Genomic DNA, 7,643 nt, shown 5'->3' on the forward strand with positions numbered 1-7,643 from the left:
TGTGCTCATCCCAAAATCCCATATAATGTGAATGGGTTATGTCCTAACAAGCGTACTTTAATCTTTTTATCTAAAGTGCATGTTAATGGCTTGATGATGCAATAATGAGTTGTGGGCGCTTTTTTTGGGGGGGTGTAGTTTATCTGTTTTGTATTGATTGTTGAAGTATTGAAGATTGGAGTTCACCTACATTGTAGCTATACTCATTGGCTATTCAGGTGCACATTGTACTCTCGTCTTGTGCTCCGTGTTCCCGGTATAGGCTCAGGATCCACCAGGCCAGGATAAAGTTGCTACTGAAGATGAATGAATGATGAACTGTGTCAGACAGAATTTACAGTCCAGTAGAAGAGAATAAAATGGAGGTTGTTAGTGTACAGTGAGAGTTAGTGAGTGTGATGAACACCTCAGTGTTCTCTTAATCAGTTTGGACTGCTGAGTCCATCATCAATGTCGCAAAGAATGCTGAGATGACCCAGGAGAGCAGTGTAAATCCAATCAGCACTGTTGTAAAATTGCACTCAGGGGTAACACACACACACACACACACACACACACACACACAGGCAAAATAATGATGATAAAGTTTTGTTGATGTTTTTAGGTAGATAAATTGGATATTGCTTTTTAAACCTGTTTAACACAGTAAATGTTGTCTTCTGAAGAGGTTAAAAAACTCAGCCGGGTGTGTACAGTTCTTTGAAGATGCACTTAGAAGATGCAAAGTTTTGTTAAAAACGTCTCGCCGTGTGTCTGTGTTGAGTGTGAGCTGTAAACACGCCCATCTTTTCTCTCATTATTGTTCATTGTTCAGCAGAAATGAGAAACAGGAGCCTCATTCCCGACTGATGATCACAGTATGATGGGTCTTTCTCAAACTATTACACACTGTCTCACACACATGAAGCAATCTGCTGTGTGTGTGCGTGCGTGTGTGTGTGTGGGGGGGGGTGTTTGGACTCGGGTAGTGATGAACTCCGGTCATGTTTTGAGACAGAATTTTACGGCCCGTGGGCAAAAGTTACACACCAGCTTTGGGCTGCTGCCACTGAGGTGAATCCTAGCAGAACACCATTGCTACAGGCAAATACACACACACACACACACACACACACACACACACACACACACACACACACACTGAGACTCTGATACATCATAGGGCTTTAGAGACAGGAGGCATGAACAGAAGTGTGTCAGATCAGGCACACAAATACACACCACACACAGACACACACACAGACACACACATCAATAGTGTTTCAGGGACACAAAGCATGAGGAGAGCAGTCAGATCACACACACACACACAGAGTTCTAACACATTTTCACTGCATTATTATTATTATTATTAGTAGTAGTAGTAGTACTAGTAGTAGTAGTAGAAGTAATAATAATAATAATAATAATAATAATAATAATAATAATAATGCAACAAATCCATAAAAAATCCCTCTCTCTCTCTCTCTCTCTCTCTCTCTCTCTCTCTCTCAAAAGAAGTTAATCCCAGTGAGTGACGTCACCCTCCCTCGGTTTCCCAGGCTCGAGCGCTCTCTCTCGTGCAGTCCGAATTGTAGAGTCTCACCACCAGAGAGAGAGGGAGAGAGAGAAAGAGAGAGAGACTTGACTCCGCCGCTGTGCTCGGTTCGCGCAGACTGCACGCGCTCAGTCTTTCTCCGCGCTCGCGATCATGAAGACGTGAAAGCGCTCGGGGAAACGGGACTGTACTGTCGCGACCCGGTGTCGCTCTCTGTCTGTGCGCGCGCTGAGGGACAGCTTGTCGCAAAAAAAATCTATAATAATAACAGCGAGGGGAAAAAAAAGCAAATCAGAAAGTTCATCAACTCTCGGGACGGGAGACGGGAGCAGCGCGTGAGAGGAGCGGAGAGAGGAGAGAGGAGACGGCTCGAGGCGCACGATACACGCGCTGGATACGCGCACGCTGTTCATACGCACTGATTGGATTTGTGTTTAAAGAAAGGCGATCAGACTGTCACCGATCGCGGACAGGAGCAGGAGGAGGAGGATGACACGGTAAGAGTCGCGATGCTTTCTTTTCTTTTTCTTTTTTTGCCCAACTTTTTTTTCGGAGTGATCCCAGCGCGCGGTGGATGCGTGCGGAACGGGTGCGATTTCAGCTACTCTGTGTGTGTGTGTGTGTGTGTGTGTGCGTGTGTGTACGTGTGTGCGAGGGTTATAAAGGTTTAGGGGTTTTAGGGTTTGTGCGCGCGCTCTTCGCTGTGCGGTCGCAGGATTGTAGGCTGCGCGCGACAGTTTCGGCTTTTCATACATTGCATTATTCGAGCATTGGCGTGTGTGTGCGCGCGGTATACTGCACATGTAGCCTATACGGGGCTTTAATGTGGTGTGTGTGTGTGTGTGTTTAACAGTCCAGTGACAGCTCTTATTTTTAAGGATGATCACACAGCACTGTTGTGTGTGATGTATTAAATAGTATAATATACATACATACTGTATGTATGTGTATATAGACATTTAGGCCATGTTTATATAATGTTATATACCATATAAGCTATAATAGCATGCACAGAACTGTATTTTTATAACACATCATGAAGCAATAGCTAAACTGCACACTGTTAAATACAACACTACAGATATTCAAACACACACATGATATGTGACAGTCTGGTCTTTCAGACGTAAGAAGATTAACTGTGTTTATTCCTGTATAACGGATATGAAGAGGGTTATTATATCTCTGAAGCTGCCGCTTGTAGTTGAAGGAGTGTGTTGTAGAGTAAGAATACCTGCTGTTGTGTATGTGAGGTGTTTGAGGTTATACACCATATACCTGTATACCATTATTCCATCTAAAGAGTGGAACAGTGTGAAGGTTACTGTACACGGCTGTATGGTGGACCCGACAGTCCAGTCTGTTAGAGGTCAAGGGTTAAATGTTAAAGAGCGTTATCACAGACACACACTCTCTCCGGGTCACTGCTCTGTGTGGAATATTACTGAGTGTGAGCTTGTTGGATTGTCCGATTGTAACTTTTGTCTGTGTGCGTGCGTGTGTGTGCGTGCGTGTGTGTGTGTGTGTGTGGTGGTAGATCTCTTTCTCTATGTGCCCTTCACTGGTTTCTGAAATCTTGAACATGGAAGATATACATTCACATTATAGACAAATATTTAACTTAAATATTTATTTTAAGTGATCATTGTCCAAAAAGCAGCTGCCATTTTCTTTTCTTTTCTGTTAGTTTTATCATCTTATTCTTCTCTAATTTTGTATCTGTTTCTATTTGTGTGTGTGTGTGTGTGTGTGTGTTTGTGTGCATATATATCATTTATACGTTCTTCTCCCTGTGCTTCTTTTCTTAATTCTTTTTAAAAAATTTTCTTTATAGCTTTTTTCTTGCTCTTTTAGGTTTATTTTTTTTTTTACCTCTGGCAACTCATTGCTCCTGCTTCTTTTATTTTTTTCTCTCTTTTTTTTTTACCTCTATTGTCTCATTCCTCACCACTTTTTTCTGTTTTTCCTTTTTATGCTATAATCTTCTCCTCTTGTTATACTCCTTTCCTTATTTCACTGTTTTTTTAATCTTTCTCTTTTCTGTGCTGTGTTGTCTCATTGCTCCCTGCTTCTTTTTTCTTCTTTCAGTTTTTTCCCCACATTTTTATTTTATTGTCTGTGGTCTCATTTTTCTCAGCCTTTTTTTGGCCCAGTCCCCTCTGCTTCTTTTTTCCTCTATCTCACTCTCTGGCTTGTCTGTCGTGGGGCCGCTGGGGGTCTCTGTCCCTCCTGATGCCCCTTCTGATGAGCGATTGTGCTCGTGAAGATTGCGTAGTGTTGCTCTGGTATTTATTCGGTGGTGTCGGTGTTGGGCTTCTCTCTCGGCTCACTCGCTGCAGCTGTGTACGGTACTGTACCTGCACCTGCTGAGAGACTGACCTGTTGGCTCACACTGCTCTCGTTAGTGTGTGTGATGGGTTACATGTGTGTGAGAAAGGGTCAGGTGTGTGTAAGATGTGCTTTGCCGTCACTGTCCATCCATCAGTGTGATCGTTGTTAAACGGAGAGAGTGATGACGGGAGAGAGATTTACAGGCACAGTGCAGGTTCAGGGCTTTATGCTGGATGAACTCCATATGTTCTCTCTCACAGTGTTCGGCGCCCCGTGTGGGGAAAGACTGAGGGGGCGGAGCTACACTGTAGAACTCTCCCTCTGTCTCTCACTCGTTCTTTCTCTCCACCCATCTCTTTCTGTCTCATCATGTGTCTCTCTCTCTCTCTGTATTTGTCTGCTGAGAAGGGGCCAGTAACTGCCTGGTGCAGTGAGGTGTTAAAAATGGGACTTAAGTGTTCTGTAAACGTGTGTGTGTGTGTGTGTGTGTGTGTGTGTGTGTGTGGAACAGTAGAGCATTCTCCAGTTTGCATTTTGTCAGCACTTCCACCCTGCTGGCTCCAGGTCACACAGGCTCGCGTGCTGTGTGCACTTTTACAGGCGCTCGGGTTCGAACAGTCCGCACTCAGCGCCTCTCTCTGACACACTGCAATTAACGCCATGGAAACACCTTCGATTTCCAATCTCGCTGAAGACGAGAACGCAAGGATCGAGAACGCTGCTTTCCCTTCCCTTGTCTGTTCAGAAAACTCGATTTCAGTCCAGTGTGTGTGCATGTGTGTGTGTCTGTATGAAGGAAGGCTGATACAAAGGTTGACAAAGACCCAACACACACAATCAATCACTCAATCAATCATATTTCCGAGGAAGATTTGAGGACATTATTATTAGTCTTGTTTTCATTATATCCTCCTCCATCAAGTGTGCCAGCAAACCATCCATCCATCCATCACTCACTCGCTAATGACATGAACACAGACTGCAGCACTCGTCTCTCTCTCTCTCTCTCTCTCTCTCAATTCTGATTCAGTGTGTGTCAGTGCAGTCTATGTCTATCCCGTGTGTGTCAGTCCCGTGTGTGTCAGTCCAGTGTGTCAGTGCAGTGTGTGTCTGTCCAGTTTGTCAGTCCAGTGTGTGTCTGTACAGTGTATGTTAGTCCAGTGTATGTTAGTCCAGTGTGTCAGTGCAGTGTGTGTCTGTACAGTATGTGTCTGTACAGTGTATCAGTCAGGTGTGTGTCTGTACAGTGTGTGTCAGTCCAGTGTATGTTAGTCCAGTGTGTCTGTACAGTATGTGTCTGTACAGTGTGTGTCAGTCCAGTGTATGTTAGTCCAGTGTGTCAGTGCAGTGTGTGTCTGTACAGTGTGTGTTAGTCCAGTGTATCAGTCAGGTGTGTGTCTGTACAGTGTGTGTCAGTCCAGTGTATGTTAGTCCAGTGTGTCTGTACAGTATGTGTCTGTACAGTGTGTGTTAGTCCAGTGTATCAGTCAGGTGTGTGTCTGTACAGTGTGTGTCAGTCCAGTGTATGTTAGTCCAGTGTGTCTGTACAGTATGTGTCTGTACAGTGTGTGTCAGTCCAGTGTATGTTAGTCCAGTGTGTCAGTGCAGTGTGTGTCTGTACAGTATGTGTCTGTACAGTGTGTGTTAGTCCAGTGTATCAGTCAGGTGTGTGTCTGTACAGTATGTCGGTCCAGTGTGTGTCAGTTCAGTGTGTTAGTCCAGTGTTTGTCGGTACAATGTGTCAATACAGTGTGTGTCAGTCCAGTGTGTTAGTCCAGTGTTTGTCAGTACAGTGCATGTCAGTCCAGTGTGTGTCAGTACAATGTGTCAGTACGGTGTGTGTCACTCAGGTGTGTGTCATTCCAGTTGCTAGAGTAGTGAGTGAGCTTCCGTTTGTTGCCTGTGTGGTTTTGCTCCCTAGGTCACTTTTAACAGAAGAATAAAAGGCAGAACATTTTCAAGAGAATTATAGCATTTTTAATGTTTTCGGAGAATTTCACAGCATGAAGGCTTTTCCCAGGCTGTCGCACTTTTTGTCATGTAGCGTGTGAGAGTGTGAGTTGGACTCAGCCCACACAAACACCAAACCCTACAAACCCGTCATTTGGAAAAACGAGCTGTAACTACACACACACACACATGCACACACACACATACACAGCGGCGCCTGCAAACCCACAACCCCGGCCTCACACTCCTAGACTGAGTCACTGCGGCATCGGAGGGAAATGCTAAAGACACTAAAGACTAACACACGACACAAACACAATGCTAATGAAACAGTGGGGTATTTGTGGCAGTGCGACTCACTGCAGTGGAATGTTAGGGTAATAGAGCAACACCACAGGAAGAAAGAAAAACTTTTACTTCACTTTATAAACCACTGTCTATCCCTCTTTTTTCCTTCTATCCCTGTCCTGCACTTTGTTCTCCTCTCGTTCCTCTCATCCTTTCACTTTTCCTTATTTATTATGTCAGTCAGTTATTTGCTTCCTTTCTCTCAATCTCCTTCTCTTGTCTTTCCCTTCTCTCTATCTTTTCTCTCATTCCCTCTCTCTCACTCTCTCTCTCTCCCCGTCTCTTTTGTCTATCTTTTTGTGATATATAGACGTCTCCATGGCTGGTGCTTACACTTGTATTGATTATAACATCTTCACTGCTCCTATTGCCATAAATGATCCTCCAATTTCTCTCTCTCTCTCTCTCTCTCTCTCTCACTCTCTCTCTTTCTCTCTCTCTCTTTTCTGTCAAGCAGCATTAGTTATTGAACAAATCCCTCCATCTCAGTGGCAAAAAGACAGGTTTCTCTGTTTTAATCTTCAGCCTCTCCTTTTTTCCTCACGTCACGTCATGTCATGGTAAAGAATGTAGACGGGTTTTGAGAGAAGCTGAAAGTTAGGAACCCTCTCTCTCTCTCTCTGTCTCCCTCTCATCAGCTGTTGGAACAGACAGTGTCGCGTTACGGACAGTGTGGCGGCTGCCAAGCGCCTGCAGCCATTTGTGGCTGGAAACAGGAGCGAAGGAATGGAGACTAAAATAAGTGGAGAGAATGAAGAGAATGAGAGATTAGGGTAAAATGATGAATGAATTGAGCGAGAGCGGAATGGTTTGAATGGATAGAAAGCAGAGATAAAACAATCATGAAACCAAAAAGGAAGGAGTGATGAAGGAAGAGGTAGCTGGCTTTAATAACCTGATGAAAGAGTAAGAGGAATAATGCGGATGGAGTGAGTAGCACTGGTCATTTCAGGTCAGCCTGAGACGGAGGGAAACTCTTAGATTGTGTACTTTGTTTGTGCGAATCTGTTCACAGGGAGACGCAGGAGAACTTAGTGCACTAAGAGCTGCTGAAAGATGAAGTGGGGAACTTTGGGGCACTTTGTGCACTCGGCAGACTGATTTACATGGCAGAGGGGGCGGAGCCATGAGAGGTCCATGAAGCATGAAATTTTCCCACTGGACTGTGATGCAGTGGGAATGGTTTGGGTGGACATTTTGGGTTTTAAAATGGCTAGTTGTTCTGGGTCAATGACAAAACGTAATGCACTTACTTCTTTTTTAATCCAAATTTGATAGCAATACTGATGTCAAAGCTCTGAGTATCAGCTGATACTGATCTGATGATGTTCTCTCTGAGCTCCTTTTTCCAAGTGATGTGAAACCCCAGAAGCATGATGGAGGCTTTTTATTTTTTATTTACTTATTTATTTTTTTTAAGACAATGCATGCCTTACATTCACATGCAAGACCATTCATGGATCAGATCAGAAAATCC

The 7,643-nt window shown here is 44.1% G+C and overlaps 1 protein-coding gene across 22 annotated transcripts in view; it reads left to right on the forward strand.

Moving 5' to 3' along the window:
- LOC113545745 (receptor-type tyrosine-protein phosphatase delta) overlaps positions 1-7,643 on the forward strand; it is a 370,010-nt gene that overhangs the window by 215,402 nt on the left and 146,965 nt on the right. For 10 of the 22 annotated variants that reach the window (XM_053230763.1, XM_053230771.1, XM_053230765.1 and 7 more), the window contains exon 1: positions 1,591-2,034. The exons of 1 other annotated variant lie outside the window; for it this stretch is intronic. The gene's annotated coding sequence lies outside the window, so the exon portion shown is untranslated. Of the gene's footprint in view, positions 1-1,590; positions 2,035-7,643 lie in introns of those variants that run through there. 11 more of the 22 variants (XM_053230775.1, XM_053230778.1, XM_053230776.1 and 8 more) reach the window with 2 other exon arrangements.

The sequence above is a fragment of the Pangasianodon hypophthalmus genome, chromosome 28, assembly GCF_027358585.1.
Source record: "Pangasianodon hypophthalmus isolate fPanHyp1 chromosome 28, fPanHyp1.pri, whole genome shotgun sequence".
NCBI lineage: Eukaryota > Metazoa > Chordata > Actinopteri > Siluriformes > Pangasiidae > Pangasianodon > Pangasianodon hypophthalmus.